The 18,167-nt window shown below is 37.2% G+C and overlaps 1 protein-coding gene and 1 pseudogene across 3 annotated transcripts in view; one reads left to right on the top strand and one right to left on the bottom strand.

The window, feature by feature from the left end:
• The window catches only part of LOC102503201 (olfactory receptor 4C11), a 40,999-nt gene that overhangs the window by 20,822 nt on the left and 2,010 nt on the right, over positions 1 to 18,167 (bottom strand). The gene's annotated exons all lie outside the window — the stretch shown is intronic.
• On the top strand, positions 11,609 to 12,589 carry LOC106734795 (olfactory receptor 4P4-like; annotated as a pseudogene).

The raw sequence follows: 18,167 nt of genomic DNA, 5'->3' as shown, positions 1-18,167 counted from the left end.
AAACAAACAAATAAATAAATAAATGTACTGAGCTGTGACAGGGATGACTGGGGAAAAATGAAATGGTATACACAGACAAGTCAATTTATTTACTTAATTATTAAAACCTTGCTCTACTGAGATCATTTTTTGGTGAGCATTCACATGAGACACAAATATTTCATGTTTTTGTTCCTATTCAGAGAGATGTATTCATATATTTTCTTCCTATCTGTTTTCCATTTATGTTTCTTAAAAATCCTTGAGCGTCCAGAAAAACTATTGACTTTCCCTAAATAGGAATACCATTTCACATTTGGCTATTTCATCTTCCAGGCAAGATGAACAACCAGTTGCATTCCTTGAAATTTTTGCTCACAGGGAGGATTTTCCTTCATCAGTCTCTTCCTTCTCCTCCTCCACCTCCTTCTTCTTTTTGGTAGGTTTTTGCCATAGGGCATATGTTCTAGCCAAAAGGACAGAGAGAGACAGAGAGAGGTAAAGTGTGAAACTACCCCTCCAGAGGGATGGTCACACCATACTCGCTTCTCCTCCATTCTACTTTTGGAATTTAGGACACACATACACATGCGCTGTAGAGATTTTCAAGTCTCTGGGTCGGGGGCTAGAATCGTGATCGGCCATGTAGGAGTCCAGTGCCTTCAACATGCCTATAATCTGCTGGCCCCTCTTTACGGATATCCCAGAAAGAGGTTGTAGTGATATCACTCTCTAGTTTGATGTAATGCCTGTCTATTATGCAAAACTATATTCCAGGCCTATGTCTTATATTTCAGATGGTCAACTCCTTTCAAGGTCATCTGCACAGTCTGGGAGAGAGGAGGTGAGGTAGAAAGGAAGGATACTGTCATGTACAGTTGTGCTATTGTAACAAAATCCCTGAGACTAGGTACTTTTAAAGTACAGAAACTTATTTGTCATACTTCTAGAGTCCAAGATGAAGGAATAATCAGGTTTGGTTGTCTGGTAAGGACTGCTTACTACTTCCAAGATGATTCCTTGCTGAGGAATCTTCCAGACTGATGGAAAGCAGAAGAACAAGACAGAGCTAAATATTACATTAAGCTTCTTTTAAAAGGGCCTTAATTTCATTTATAAGGGAAGGAATCCTTGTGACCTAATTGCCTTTTGGACCCACCTCTTAATACCATCACATTGACCATTAAGTTTCAATACCTGAATTTTAGAGGAAACATACTCAAACCATAGAACATGTCATGGGCATTTGGACCATTTAATGGAATTCACTTGTGCTTTCAGGGATTTCTCAGGCCGAATGAAACATATACCACCACCACTTGAAACTAATGTTATGGGCCAGATGACATCCATTGTATAATAGACAGTTCAGGTTGCATTGTCCCTCCATGGTGCATGGTTAAATGTTCCAGTATTACTAAGACTTAATACCAGATCAAGAACTGTTTTTCAAAAGAGCAGTAAGCTGCAAAGCAGGGCAGCAATATCTCCAAAATTTTAAGGATTTGCCCTGTGAATCACCTGTAGAAACTTGCTAAAGTCATCAAAAGCATCTCACTCTTTCATTGATGCTTTATGCACCATTGGCTCTTGTGCATCATGTTACCTATGGGGCAGAGCCACTTGTACAGCAGCCTAGACCTGAGGCAGAACCCTCCTTTGTTCGGGGCTCTATTCAAAACTGGAAGATGTTGAGTTATCTATTAAATAAACTGAAGAGACCAACCTGAATGAAGAATATGTTGCCTCTCAAATCCAAAGACATCCACTAGGCATTGTACCATCCATCTAGCTATTTATTTGTTTATCTATGCTATCAGGCACATGCACCTGCCTAAGACAGACAGAGAGAAAGAGAGAGGAAGGTGAGAAAGCATACCACTCCCTAGGGTAATGGCCATACTGCAATCTCTTCTCCTCTATTGTCCTCTTGGGATTTGGGGAATGCACACACATGTGCCAACATGTTTTTCAAGTCACTAGGTCTGGGTCTCAAACCACATAGTCAGCTATGTGGGATTTAGACATCTTCACCTCAATGCCATCTTCTGGCCCAGGCATTCTACCTCTTTTTATGTTGTAGGAAAGGTCAAATGCAATAACTTATATTTTTACCTTAAAGGGAATATGTTGACATTTTCAACAGTGCTGAAACCCTAGAAATCTCACCAAGGTAAAAGGACTTTGAATTTAGTCAGAATTATTTCCTTCTTTCCAATACACAAATGTCTAAACAGTAAGTCTAGAGTGTATTTTACTCTTGACTCACTAGGTCCAGTCAGTGTGCATCAGTGTAAGGGATCAGTGTGAAATCTTTCAAAAGGAAAAGGCAGCAAGTTCACAGTGAAAAAACATTATGACATACGACTGATGTATTGACATCCTCATAATTAAGACAGCAAAGTTGCATTGCTGAACTTTCCAGATGAAAGAAAACTGTTTCTAATCATCTTTATTGACAGATTTGGAGAAGAAACGCATTTGCCAGATCATTAACTGTATGTCAGGTGCCAAAGGATATGCTAACTACTTGGACAATATATTCATGTCTAGTATAGCAGCTGCAATCTGAGCCACCATCTGATTAAGCCTGTGGTAATCTATTATCATTCTCCAAAATTTATCTCTTTTGAAAAAGAAAAATAGTTGAGTTGCATGAGTATATGGTGGGAATTATCATCCCTGTATCCTGAAAGTCCTTGATAGTGGCATGTATCTCTTCAATCCCTCAGGAATGCAGTATTGATTTTGGTTTATTATTTTCCCAGGTAAAGGTAGTTCTAGTGGCTTCTAACTTACCTTTTCTACTGTTAGGAAACAGCAGAAACACCATGCTTCTAAAACACATTGGATTTATGAATTCTGAATAAATGACTGCAGGGAAAATGGTGAAAACACCAAACCTCTTGCCTCTCTGCTCAGGATAGGACGCCAATTACCCTGAATGAGGGCTTAGGGAAAATAATGAAAATGCCTGACCTCTTGCCTTCCTGCTTGAAAAACGACAGAAGGTCATTAGACGGGTGTGCGATCTGATGAATGTGATCTCCAAATTTGAGGTGTTCTGTTCAGCTTCTGGTAGCATTTAGCCAGTCCCCCTTATCAAAACCAACCTGTTCCAGACATTTCCCTTATATTTCTAATCTTCTGAGAAGCAGCTTTCTCTAATATTAACTTCCTTCCTCTTTTGCCTTAATAAATATGGAGGATGAGAGAAGCTTGACAGGTGCAGCCCTGGTATGGTCTCTCCCATTCTCTCTCGACTCATGTCTCTATGTCTCAAGTAGTACTTTCTGTGGGTACTTTAGGTGACTCTGTTGGACCTAAGAGTCACAGTTCGCCATAATATTTGTCACTCTACAGGTCAGGGGACCAATGTGGTAATGCTATCAGCATCGAGTATTTCTATTCCAATTGCACATTGCAGGTCTGGGCAAATAACCACAGGATGAGTTTGAGGAACCTCTTGTCTCACCGGAAGACAGATTTGAGTCCGTAAGTCCTCACTCTGACTAGAGGACCATAGTTTTGTTGAAATTAGTGTCAATTTAGAACCAGTGTCCAACAGGTCTGGAAAAGTCTGATTGTGCCCTTTATTTCACCATACAGTTTCCCTTGTGAAAGATCATAGGTCTCTTTGGTGAAGTCTATGAAAAAGATTAACATTTTAAATTTTTGGCAATGTACCAGAATCCTTTCTTAAGTGTATCCAACTCCCTTTCCTGTTCTATCTAGGTCTGTAGACTGACTCAAATCTGGAAATTGATTAAAGGGCCTTGAATTTCTCTTTATGATTCATTTCGATGTTTGCTTAAGCCTGAAGTTTTCTGCTTGTACAGATCAGAAAGAAATTTGGTAGGCTGTTATTAAAGATCACTCTAAATGGAGATTCTACTGGAAGTATACACGTGAGAGAAATTATAACACACAAGGCAGGAAATCACTCATGTACATTTGATCATCTGAGTTAACTAAAAGCCTAATTTGCCTATTTACCATTATTGCAGACATAGAGGAAGCTAAGCTAAAAAGGAAAGTAGATGATGGATGTTAAAGATTATGGATGTGAAAGATAAAGAATATTCTCCTTTATTCTTAGAAAATGAGGAACTGCAAAAAGTAATTAATAATATGAGTGGAAAGAAGATGAGAAATTTGATGAAGGAGAAATCTTGGATCTATTTATTTGTGTCTACTCTGATTTTTCCATCAGTGTTTTATAATTTTTCAGTGTACAAGTCTCTTACTTCTTTGGATAAATTCATACCCAAGTTTCTTTGTATTGCTTATGTAAATAGTATTGTTTTTATTAACTTTACTTTTGTAGGTTTTAGCTAGTGTATAGAAATGTAACATAATTTTTATGCTAACTTTGTAAATAAAACTTGCTGAATTTATTGATTCTAACTTACTGTGTACTGTTCAGAGTTTTAAAAAGAATTATTTGTTTAATTTTATTTATTATTATCTTTTTTATAAAGTACGATGAGAGAGAGAGAGAGAGGGAAAGTGAGAAAGCAAGTTGCCAGGTCTGGGGCTCAAAATGCAGTTGGCCATAAGGGAGTCCAGCACCTTAACTATCAAGCCACCTACCAGCCCCCTGGACTTTTCTATATATAAGGTCATATGACTTACAAATATATATTTTCTATTTCTTTATGAATATGAATTAAATACTTCTGAGTTGTTTTCTCTTTTTTTCTACCCCTCTTTCTTTTTACATAATGGCTCATATAGGATTTTCAGTACCATATTGAGTAGAAGTCGTGAGATCTTAGAGAAGGTTTTATTTTTTTACCATTGATTATAACATTAACTCTGCCTTTCCCTCCCATATATAGTCTTTATCACATTGAGGTAATTCAATTCTATACCTAATAAGTTAGAGATTTTTGTTATACCCCAGGCTGGTAGTTTAATCAGTAGCAAACTGAATGGCAGTGCTGAAAGCCACATGTCCAACTGTGAGTCTGGATCCCTGACTTGGTCTGAAAATATGCCAAGCACTTCGACATATAGCCAAGATCCTGATAAGCTGGAGTGCTGAGGAAAGACAATGGTGTGACAAAACTCAGTTAAGGATGTCTCTCTCTCTCTCTCACACACACACCTGCAATATTGTGATTGAAAATAATCTTTTTTTTAGAGAGGTTTTTTTTTTTTTTTTTTTTTGGCTTTCAGGCATGTGCACTTGCCACAGGGACAGAAAGTGAGAAATCACTACCCAGAAAGGAGAGACACTACAATCCCTTCTACTCCATTCTCCTTTTGGGATTTTGGACACACATGCACACACACCTGGTGTGAGTTTGAAGTCACCAGGTCCAGGACTCAAACCACAGTGTATGTGGAAATCAAATGATGTAATCATTATACCATCTGCTGGTCCTGAAAATAAACTTTTTTAAGCAGTTTTTCTATAGGGCATGTGCTCTCGCTGGAAATACAGACACAGACAGGGAGATAGAAAGTGAGAAATCGCTCCCAGAGGGGTGGGGGATGGCGACACCACAATCCCTTCTCCTCGAGTCTCCTCTAGGGATTTTGGCCATGCATGCACACGTGCCCGTGGACTACATGGGAGTCCAGCAGTGCCAAGAACTGCTAGGCAAAAAGCTGGGAAGAGACCTCCTCCAGAGTGGGAGTGACAGTGGATTTTGGAAAGAATAATCACACAGACACAGATACAGAAGTAGAGAAAAGCAGGGACAGGTGGATCAGACATCTCTGATGGAGAACACCTCAGTCCTGAGCATTTCCCAGGTTTATTATTTTATAGGGCAATGGAGGAAGGAGAAATGGAAGGTAAAACCAGCTGTCTTCTATTACCAACTGCAGCTGTGGAGCATCTTGCATGCCTTGATCTAAATAAGTCCCACCTGGTCTTCTCTGACTGGAACATAATTTCCTTTATCATGCTGGCAGTGAAGCACGGACTGAAACGAGAGTCTGTGCTCTGCTCATCTTTAAAGGTCACTATTATTTAGCTCAGATATAGCCACTGCCCACACAATGACATAACCATTCCACCATCTACTGGCCCCCTGAAAATAAACTTTAATAAGATTTTTATCATGAAAAAGGAGTGGAATTTTGTCAAAGACTTTTACTGCATTACTTGAGGTGTTCAAATAATTTTTAACTTTAACTTATTTTTTTTAATTTTCAGAGGACATGTGCACTAACCAGAGGGAGAGTGGTAGAGAGGGAGAAGATCACCCAGCCAGTGGAGCGTGGTCATACTTCAAACCCTTCTTCTCCATTTCTGCATCCTGCTGGCTTTTGGTTATACATGCACACTCACTTGGTGTTTTTTTGTTGTTGTTGTTGTTGTGTTTTTTTTTTTTTCAAGCTACTGAGGACGAATCTCCAGCTGTGGTCATTCATATAGAATCCAGCTTTCTTAACCACTAGACTTGAAGCTGGCCCCTAACCTTCACTTTATTAAAATGGTATATCACATTCATTGGTTGAACAGTATTTGCTTCTCAGGGATAAGTCCCACTTGACTGTGGTATAGTATGCTTTTAATATGCTATTAAATATGGTTTGTTCATATTTTGTTGAAGATATTTGCATCTGTGTTCATCAGAGACATTGGTCTCTCATTTCCTTCTCCTGTGGCATCTTTTTTATGATTTTGTTGTCTACCTGATGTTGATATCACAAAAATAATTTTGAAGTGAGATCAACAGTTTGACAGTTTGGAAGCATTTAAGAAGGATTGATATTAATTCTTTGAATGTTTTGTAGTATTTACTTGTGAAGCCTTCTGATTCTGAGAGGTCTTCATTTGGGATGTTTTAGATTACTACAAGTGCTATTTCCTTGTTTGCTATTGATATGTTCAAGTTTTCATAATGTGTTCAGGATTTATCCATGTTACAGCATGTATTAGTATTTCATCCCTTTTTAGAGGCTGAATACTTTGTTGAGTGGATATACAGCAGGTTTCTAAAATTTCAATGGGCCTAAATAAATATTGAGAAACTCTTTCCAAATCTCCCTAATAATGTAGCAAAAATGGTAAATAGTCAATGATTCTCTATTGATAAAGATAATAGTAATTCTGTTATGCTCTTTTAGTGCATTGATATAACTTGATATATAATTCAAAATTTATTAAATATTATGCACATTAGATAAACATTATTTATATACTATCATGCACCCTGGTAAATATCAACAGCATCGGTCTTTGAAAAAATTATTCTAAGAGACCAGCAGAAGGCATAATGGCTATGTCGCTGGACTCCCACATAGTCTACTGCGGTTGGAGTCCCCCAGACCCAGTGGCTTAAACTCATGCTGGGATTGTGTGTGTGTGTGCATGCCCAAGATCCCAAGAGGAGAATGGAGGAGAGGAAATTGCGGCATGGCTATCTCCAATGGGGGGTGATTTCTTGCTATCTGCCTCTCTGTCTCTGTCTTTCTGGCAAGCGTACACATCTTATAGCATAAAGCTCTCAAAAAAAAAAAGAAGAAGAAAAAGAAAAGTATTCTAAGACAGAAGAAATATGGCAAAAGTATTTGTAATATTTTATTAGATCTATAGCATTACATTAATCTTGAAATGCTAATTAGATAACCTGAAAAGATAAATAAAAGAAGAAAGCCTTAAGGTCATCTACATGTCCACTTTAATAACATTGGTTTATTTTTACAATTGTACTTGCCCATGCATTTCCTGCAATAAAATGCTCATGAGAGTTTTTCCATCAGATCCCCCTTTGTCTTTTAATTTAAAACATTCCCAGCAATTTATCCCTTAAAAGATTTATGGCAGAGGGAAGTTGCTTCCTACATCGATTTTGCTATTTCATGTCATGCTCATAGAAAATTTCCTCCTTAAAGGGCAATCTTAATATTCCAAGAAATGAACAGTCTTGCAGAAGTGAGAATTATTATATATGTATCTATTTAAAAAAAATTTTTGTTTTTGTTTGTTTTTGTTTGTTTGTTTTGTTTTGTTTTGTATTTATTTGCCATATAGTGCATTTGCTCACTGGAGAGAAAGAGAAGGAGACTGTGAAAGGAAAGTGAGAAATTTTTCCCCAGGGTGGATGGCCATGTCACAATATTTTCTCCTCCATTCTCTTCCTAGAATCTTGGACACACACACACACACACACACACACACACACACACACGTGACTGGCAGGAGTTTCAAGCAACTTGGTCTGGGACTCAAACTGCGGTCATCCAGTGATGTAATCTCTATGCCATTTGCTAGCCCCTATACATCTATTTTTAATTAGAAAAAATTATTAGGGCTTTACAACATTTTTATGTAAAATTTGATTTTAGTAAATGATCATTTTTAAGTTCTGAAATATTTTTCTGGTGATTATTTTTAAGAAAGGGAAATCAAGAATATCTGGATGATAATTTGAGGGCAAATTAATCTGAGATCTAAGGCTTTAAGCCTCTATTTATAATAATGAAAAGATAAACCTCATGAAAAAGAATGAGTTTTCTAACTACAGAAATGTTGTTGAGATACAAACCTTCTTTTTGGTATTTGTGTAACCTTGGGCTCTCGTCTTTGCAAAACACGGACAATAATATAAAGCATATACCTTACTGGGTTGTGGTAAAGATGAAATGGGTTAATAAATGAAAAGTAGTTATTTCAATGGCCAAAAATATTTTATTACTTAATACATGGTATGTAAACATTTTACTATAAATAATCTAATAATTACACCCATTTATTTTAATCAAAATTTTTATTTTTATATGTATCATAGCTAAATAAACAGAAAAAAGATAAAAACTTGCCTTTGATAAAATTTTACACTGCATATAATCTTATGACCTTAATTGTAAATCCCACCTTCCAAGAATGAAACATTAAGGCTTTCTTTTTTTGTTTTTCTATTTTTCCTTGCCAAACTATAACTGACATACCGTTGGAAAAAATTCCTCCAGAGACCTCTCTCAAAAATTTTATATTTTGAGGAAGAGTCTTTTGGAAGTCACACTTTAATTGAAAGGTATTTAAAATGTTAGACTCAAAATTTTCATTCCTAATACCCTATCTATGAGTATATGTGGGTAGGGTGTGTGTGTGTGTGTGTGTTTGTGTGCGTGTGTGCGAGAGATGTGGGTGTAGATGCACAAGAGACCTGGAAGGTTTTTACAGATTAAAACATTAGAAATGATTTAAGAATGGGGCCAGCAGTTAGCGTAATGGCTATGTCACTGGACTCCCATGTAGTCGACCGTGGTTCGTGTCCCAGACCCAGTGGCTTTAAACTCACAGCAGGTTCATGTGCATGCGTGCCCATGATTCCGAGAGGAGAATGGAGGAGGAGGGATTGCACTGTGGCCATCCCTCTGGGGAGGTGATTTCTCGCTTTCTGTCTCTATGTCTCTCTCTGTCTGTCTGGCGAGCGCACACACCCTGTAGCAAAAACCTCTCCAAAAAAAAAAAAAAAGATTTAAGAATGGAATGAGACCTTTGTATATTACAGTATGAAGTAGTTTGTCAGAGACTTCTCAGTGCCATATGGGAACCTCTTTGAAGCATCTTTTCCCACATAGTTCTTTGTTTTCTCATTTGATGTGAGACTATTATAAGTAAAACAGTCCTGGAGCTAAATGTTAAGAGATTTTGAAGTGTGCACCAATATCAGAGAAATAGTCTTAACCATGACTTGGACCTTCTATAGTTTTGTTTGTTTGTTTGTTTTTGGAGAGATCCTTGCTACAGGGTGTGTGCGCTCGCCAGACAGAGACATTAGAGACAGAAAGCGAGAAATCACCCCCTGGAGGGGATGGTCACGCCGCAATCCCTTCTCCTCCATTCTCCTCTCGGGATCTTGGGCACGCACGCACACGCGCCCGGCCTGAGTTTTAAGCCACCGGATCCGGGATGCGAACCACAGTCGACTAAGTGGGAGTCCAGCGACATAGCCATCACGCTAACTGCTGGTTCCCTATAGTTTTAATTCTCTAGTTGTTTTACAGTTTTGTTCTATAATTTTAATCAGCCATTATCCCTACTTTTTTTATACCCTTTATCTCATAGATTCTTCCAAAATGCTGTTTGTTGTTGTTAAGTTCTTCTGTGCCTAACAGAGTTATTTAACCCATCTTCTTGTAGTAGAGCATGAAATACACAATAGGTGAAACCATTAATATCTGAAAATATTTGTATCTACTTCCATTTATAGGAGTTTATTTCTTTCCAACATATTTTGGAAGAATAGGACTATTCTATGGATTTGGCAAATTGGAAGCATAAGTACTTTATATAACATATGCTTCGTTTTTGTTATTAATACGTAATTGCTTAATTTTATTATTTATCATTCACATTTAATTGTTGTTCATCTCTATTTCACACAAAATGGATTTTCAAATTATCCATGTAGTTCACAATGATCAAATCAAGAGTATCACGATACACATAATTTTAACTTATTTTTTCTTTCTTTAATTTTTAAACTTTATTTATTTATTTATTTATTTACTTATTTTAATTTGACCAGAGAGGGACAGAGGGAGAGAAAAAAAGAGAGAGAGAGTGAAAGTGAGAAAGTAAGCTGCTAGATCTAGGACTCAAACCATGGTGAGCCATGTGGGAGTCCAGTGCCTTTAACCACCATACCACCTGCTGGCCCCATCTTTTCTTTTTACATTCAATTACTTTGTATCATTTACAGCATACCAAACACATTTTCTTATCATGAGTACACTGTATATTGGTTCAGTAGAAGGTACTACCATACACATTATCATCAACAAATTTCATTTTGTGTCCCATAAATGTTTTCCTTCTTTCTGTTTCCCCTGATTCCTTCTCTCTTACACTCCCCTATTTCTCACCCTCCTCTCACACTGTCTCTGATATTACTATTGCTCTTAATGTCTTTATACTTTCCAATTGTTCATTGCTGACAATTGGTATATATTGAGTGGGGATATGCAATGCCCCTCTTTCATAGTTTTGCTTGCTTAGTTTAGCAGTAAATCTTCCATATTTGTTCACTTTCTGCCAAATGTCAGGGATCATCATTTTTTATGGCCAAGTAGTATTCCATAGTGTATATATTCCATGAAAATCTAAATACATAAATAAATAATAAAATAATAGAAAATGACACAAAAAAGTGGAAGGATATACTATGTTCCTAGGTTGGAAAAAATAATATAATCAAATTGTCAATACTACTCAAATTAATCTACATATTAAATGCAATCCCAATCAAGTTACCATTCTTCACTTATTTAGAAAAAAAATCATAGAAATTGTATGTAAACCGAAAAGACCCTTTATTGCCAAAGTAATTCTGTACAAGAAGAGTGAATCTGAAGGCTACTTCATATTTTAATGATTTGTTGTAATTAGCATAACTCTTCTGTTTCTCTATTTTTTTTATACATAACATGACTAGAAGAATAGTACCTATTAGGGTTTTATGAGCATTAAGTGCAAGTGAAATAGTTATAAAAGTTCCTGGCATAAAAAGTTCCAAAATAAAGAAATATAATGATGCCTTTAATCTAAAAGGGGTCTAAAAGATTGAGTTTGTAATGAATCTGATATCATCAAAATCTTTTATTTCCAATTTATACAAATCTCTAAAACTTAATAAAAATTATTAAAATGTATTGTGTTCTGTATCATTTCAGATGAATTGAGTTTCTATTGTGTATTCTGGACTGACCTTGACTTCATGGGAAATCACAATAATGTCACAAAATTTGTTTTCATGGGGCTGTGGGAAAATAAGCAAGTAGAGCTTCTTTTCTCTTTCTTCTTCCTGCTTTGCTACCTGGCAGTCTTAATGAGGGACTCCATCATTTTACTCACAATCACCTGAAGCCATGTGATTGAACTGCCAATGTACTACTTCCTCTGCCATCTTTCCCTCACGGACATCAGCTACACTTCCACTGTGGTTCCCTGCCTAATAAGAAACCTGGCTGCAGCAAGAAAAAGCATTTCCTATAACAGCTGTATGACCCAGCTCTTTACTGCCCACCTTCTGGCAGGTGTGGAAATATTCATCTTCATATCCATGGCCTTCAACTGTTACTTTGCCATTGTCAAGCTCCTGCACTACATGGTCACCATGAACCGGAAGAGGTGTAACCTGCTCATTGCTGTGGCATGGCGCTTGGGGTTCTGGCATTTTATTGCTCTCCTGCTGATGGTACTCAGTATACCTTTCTGTGGTCCCAGTAAGATAAATCATTACACATGTGATGTGAAGCCTCTTCTACAGTTAGCTGCAAAAGATATTCATGTTGCTAGTATCGTCGTTGCTATGGCAGAATGGTGATAGTTATCATTTTTCTTGTCCTGTTGGCTTCTTACATACTCATTTTATAGCATCTTAAGATGAGGTCCTCTGCAGGATGACACAAAGCTCTCTCAACATGTAGCCCTCATGTAATTGTAGTTTTATTTTTGTGCTCTGTATTTATATCTACATGCTACCTGTAGGTAGTGAGAATAAGGATAAGGAAATCTCTGTGTTTCCCACTGTGATTGCTCCCATGCTGGATCCCCTCATGTACACCCAGAGAAACAAAGACATAAAAATTATCATACAGAAGGTGTGTTCTCTAATGTCACATTCAGAATCAAAATAAATAAGAGATATTCATTATATTTTCAACCTTATTTTCCAGCATAATAACTGTTCAAGATTTATCAGAACAATATAAGTGTTCTTGGGGAATTGGACTAAATGACTTTTGAGGTTTTACGAACCAAAGATACATGTTATTCTGGTTGCAATTTGCAATTTAGGTGGTTAGATTCTGGATGTAGTCACTTGAAGTGGAAGAATGTAAAAGATGTCCTTCTTAAGCACATTCTGTTTTATATCAACCCCCTCGCACACACACACAAAAGTTTTGTCTTGTACTAATCAGAAATATTCCAAAATTGGTCCAGATATAATGTGCTAATCTCAGAACTCACTACACTGGAAGAACTATGCGGTTTTGTACTAACTTTTAGGAACAGACAGACCTGGGTGCTATACTGACTCTTCAGTATTTATCTCTGTGTCAAAGCTATTTGCATTTAAAAATGCTTAGTTTTTATTAAAGAATGATAATTGATACAGCGGTTACTACTGCTCAAGCACAGCTGCATCCACATGGAAGACATTAGTTCATTTTCCAGGATGACGTGCACAACAGACATGTTTCCCTGGTATCCTGGCTAACTGAGAAAGCCAACAGTGGTGTGCTAGATCACAGTGACAATACTTTTTAAGGGTGCTTGTCTTTATCTCTCACCAACTCCCCCTCTCTTTCTTACTCCTCTGATATACATTAAAAAAACACAAAACTATATAATAGAAATATCTAGGGGCCAGCAGGTGTCATGGTGTTTAAGGTGTGCTACTCCCACATGTCCAACTGAGGTTTGAGTCCTGACCATGGCAGCTCACTTTCTTCCTTTCCTTCTCTCTCTCTCTCTCTCTCTCTCTCTCTCTCTCTATATATATATATATAATATATATATATATATATATATATTCTCATGTTCCCTTTCTCTCTTTGTCTCTCTCTGGCCAAATAAATAAATACACAAATAATTCTTTTAAAAAAATAAATAGCTATTAAAAAGGACCATACATGTGTACATGTGTCATAAAACCATAAGATCACCTTAACTAACACATGTGAAATGTAATAGAAGGTGTAAAAGAAACTCATTTTAGGTATTGGGATAAGGTATCATTCCATCTCACCCTGAGTATTTTCTTTCTTTCTTTCTTCCTCTGCCTGCATGCTTTTGCCTATCTACACTGGGTCCTTCACCATTTTCCAAACATATTCTAAAATATCTCCCCTTTAGAACTTTATTTCAGCTGTGTATTCAGTTCAGGATGCCCTTGAATGTAGGGGCAAGGGTTCTTATCTTGTGCGTAATTCACATTCCTGAAATGACATTACTCAGAATGAAATGCATCAGAGCAGATGTATTTCCTCTTCTTTCCCTGTTCTTAAATTGGCATTCATTTGCATATTTGCAATCTTTCAAATAATCCTATGTCTTATGCTAATATTTCTTCTTATGAATTTTTCTCTAATTTGAGCAAAAATATTTTGTAATATATTTAATTTATTCATATACTCTTTAGGCTAACAATCAATTTGGCACAAATTAAGATGTCAAATAAATAGCTCTAAATTGAATTCCTATTTTATCTTTTTATTTGACTGTATTGTTACTGCTCTAACATCCCTATAACATCCCTTTATGTCATTAATAATCATGCATTAATAATAAAATAAATAATGCCAGAATGCAAAAATAAACATGTATCTCCACATGCCTATCACTGCAGGAATGAATTCCATCAGGTTCTCAACCTCCTTTAACTTATTTATTTCTGCATTACATAGGCACTACTATTCTAATTTTCATTTATCTCCATGTCTGATAAATCGCATAACCCTATATTAATTTTGTGTCTTGGTTCTCATTTATTTAGTGTGAATCAACAGCCCTCAGAATGGGACAATGATTTTGTAAATTATACATCAGATAAGGGACTGATAACCAGAATACACAAGGAACTCAAGGAGCTCTTTGGAAAAAAGATGATCAATCCTATTAAAAGATGGGAGAAGTTGAAAACACTCTCTAAAGATGACATACAAATAGCCAAAAAGGCATATGAAAAAATGCTCAACATCCCTCATCATAAGGAAAATGCAGATCAAAACAACAATAAGATACCACCTAACCCCAGTCAGAATGACTAAGATTAAAAAAAAAAAAATGATGTGTTGGTGGGGGTGTGGTGAAGGGGTAACTCTGTCACACTGCTGGGTGGGAATGTAAATTGGTCCAAACACTGTGGAGAACAATTTGGAGATTCATCAAAAATCTACAAATAGAACTTCCATATGATCCAGCAATCCCACTTCTTGGTATCTACCCAAAGGAAAGAATTCTTCATTGGAAAAGTGCTTGCACATCGACTTTTATTGTGGCACTATTCACAATTGCCAAGACATGGAACCAGCCCAAATGCCCCCATATGGATGAATGGATTGAAAAATTGTGGCACATATACTCTATGGAATACTATTCAGCCATGTATATCCCCACTTAATATATACCGAGTGTCTGCACTCTATGATTGAAACTGATTGACTAAAGGATGTACAAACACAAGAGATGGGTGTGAATGCCAGATGTGGTGTGTGTGTGTGTGTGTAGGAGTGTGGCCTGGGGAAGGACATTTGGAAGAGGGATACAGAGGCAGAGCATTGACGGGACAAGGAGATGTGATGTTATCTGTTGACGATATTTTGATCAACTGGACTGGAGAGAAATGTTCACATATTGACATGTTCACTTTGTAACCTAAATAATGTGATTGAATGTATAAAAATAATTTTAAAAAAAAGCTGGGGGGAGGTAGTATTGCATTGTCAAGACCTTGTTAGAAGTTCTCTCTCTCTCTCTTACTGACGGAAGAAATAAATAAATAAACATTGAAAAAAATGTCTGTGAACATTATATATAGAAGAACTTGATGAAATGTTTTGCTGCACATAAGAATAGTAAAACAAAATGTTTAAGAAATGTTTATGATTATAAGTGTGTAATTTCTAAGATGCAATAAAAATAAGGCTAACATTTATATGCAGAATTAATAATTCAAAATCATGGGACCAGCAGTTAGCATAATGGCTATGTTGCTGGACTCCCATGTAGTCGACCAAGGTTCAAGACCCGGACCCAGTGGCTTAAATTCACGCTGGGTGCGTGTGCGTGCATGCCCAAGATCCCAAGAGGAGAATGGAGGAGAAGGGACTGTGGCGTGGCCATCCCCCCTGGGGGGTGATTTCATGCTTTCTGTCTCTCTGTCTTTCTGGCGAGTGCACGCACCCTATAGCAAAAATCTCTCCAAAAATAAAATAAAATAAAATAATTTGCTATAGGGCAGGTGTGCTCAGCATAGACAGAAAGAGAGAGAGAGAGAGAGAGAGAGAGAGAGAGAGAGAGAGAAAGCAAACTATCAGGTCCAGGACTCAAACTGCAGTCACTCATGAGGGAGTTCAATGCTTGAACACCACACCACCTGCTGGCCTTATGCATTATGGCTTTAGTGGTGAGTTCTACCAAACATTAAATGAGAAATTATAGTACTTATTCTACATCAACTCTTCCAAAGACAGAACAGAGGAGAACATACTTGAAACTATTCTGTTGGCCTTGCAATTCTATAATACATATTATACTATCTTTCCTATACAGTCATTAAAATATTCTGTGTAGAAACTGTGAACACAGAGTTTTTTTGGTTTTGTTTTTAGATTTTTGCCATTGAGTACATGCACTCACCAGAGGGAGCTAAAAGAGGGAAAGTGAGAAATCCCCCCCAGGGGGGATTCCTGTGCTGCAATTTACATGTTTTTTGTTTTGTTTTGTTTTGTTTGTTTGTTTGTTTGAGAGGGAAGGTATCCCAGTCCAGCAATCCCTTGTCCTACATTTTCCTCTCTGTATTTTGGGGACTCACACACACATACACACACACACACACACACACAACCAATGTGATTTTCAAGCCTCTGGGTCCAGGGCTCAAATCGCTGTTGGCCATATGGGAGTATAGCATCTTAACCTCCACACCACCTGCTGACCCCACAGATGGTTTTATTATGACCTTGTGAATAGAGGGAACTTCTTAAAATTTGATTGTAGCCCAGTTGTGAGATATAAGAACAATGTACAAAAGTTTATTGTATAGTTTGTATTATCACAGTAGAAATTGCATTTTTAATATTTCACTTATAATAGCAAGAAAAATATAAAGTACTTAAGGATCAGGACGACAACATAAGGTCAAGACATTTTACACTGAAAACTAAAACTTTTGCTTATAGAATACAAACACCTTGATAAATAGAAATAAATACTATGTCTATGGACCAGGAAAATCATATTAATAAGATGAGAATTCTCCCTAAATTAATCTCTAGATTCACATAATTTAAAATAAAATATAAAATTTTTAATAGAATTTTTCAAATCAGTTCTAACAGTCACATGGAAATGCAAAGCATGTGCATTAGTTCCTATAACCTCAAAAAGAACAAGCCTGGAGAATTTTCTCTTATTTCAAGCTACCTGTGTTCAAAATGGTTTAGTGTTTTCATAAAGGTACACACAAAAACTTGATTTTCCAAAACATGGTCATATATGATCAAATAGTTTTTAATATAGGTCTACGGAGAAACAGTTTCTCTTGAATCTTCTTCGTCTCCCATTCCCCAACAGCCTATTGCAGCAATGTTAGTCCCTGGCAATAATAACCTGGTACCTGTTATGATCCTGCAGTTCATTGTTTTTATTGATCTAGCCACTCTTCCTTTCATTGGCTTTCTCTTTTCTTTCCTTTCTTTTTTTTTTTTTTTTTTTAAAGAAATTTCTGCCTTAGAGCATGTTTGTTGCTGGAGAGAGAGAGAAACAGATAAAGTGAGACAGAACGTGAGAAATCACCCTCCAGGGCTGTGATTTCACTCCACATGGCAATCCCTTCTTCTCCATTCTCTTCCTGGGATCTTGGGCACGCATGCACACACACCCAGTGTGAGCTTGAAGCCACCATGTCCAGGAATCAAACGTGATTGGCCATGTGGGAGTCTATCAACCCAATTGCTACACTATCTACTGGCCCCGAACTGGTCCATATTTGGACTGAAAATGCCTGTTTTTGTTTCTCTTTGTACTTCTTCATCTCAGATTTTCCCAAGACCTAATCTAGCCACACTACAGACTACGGTATTCCCTTATATTCTTCAGAGAAGAATTGCACAGAGCAGGCAGCTTCGTGAACCTCTGTGTCACCATAGTATTTTGAGGTCTCCAGAACAGTGCCTGAGCCAGGTTAATCCAAAGTGGAAAGTAAATACACAGAGGCACCTGAGATGCAACTGTGGAAAGCAGCTCAGCAGCATTTGGCCAGGATCTTTACAGAAACGTCTTTGGGGATAGAATTTTTTTTTTGGAGAGATTTTCACTGTAGGGTGCGTGCGCTCGCCAGACAGACAGAGAGAGACATAGAGACAGAAAGCGAGAAATCACCCCCCAGGGGGGATGGTCACGCCGCAATCCCTTCTCCTCCATTCTCCTCTCGGGATCTTGGGCACGCACGCACACGCGCCTGGCGTGAGTTTTAAGCCACCGGGTCCGGGAC

This window comes from Tupaia chinensis, unplaced genomic scaffold (genome assembly GCF_000334495.1).
Source record: "Tupaia chinensis unplaced genomic scaffold, TupChi_1.0 Scaffold000220_1, whole genome shotgun sequence".
In the NCBI taxonomy this organism is placed as follows: domain Eukaryota; kingdom Metazoa; phylum Chordata; class Mammalia; order Scandentia; family Tupaiidae; genus Tupaia; species Tupaia belangeri.
Note: the sequence above shows the minus strand (reverse complement) of the source record. Positions and strands in the feature narration are given on the sequence as shown.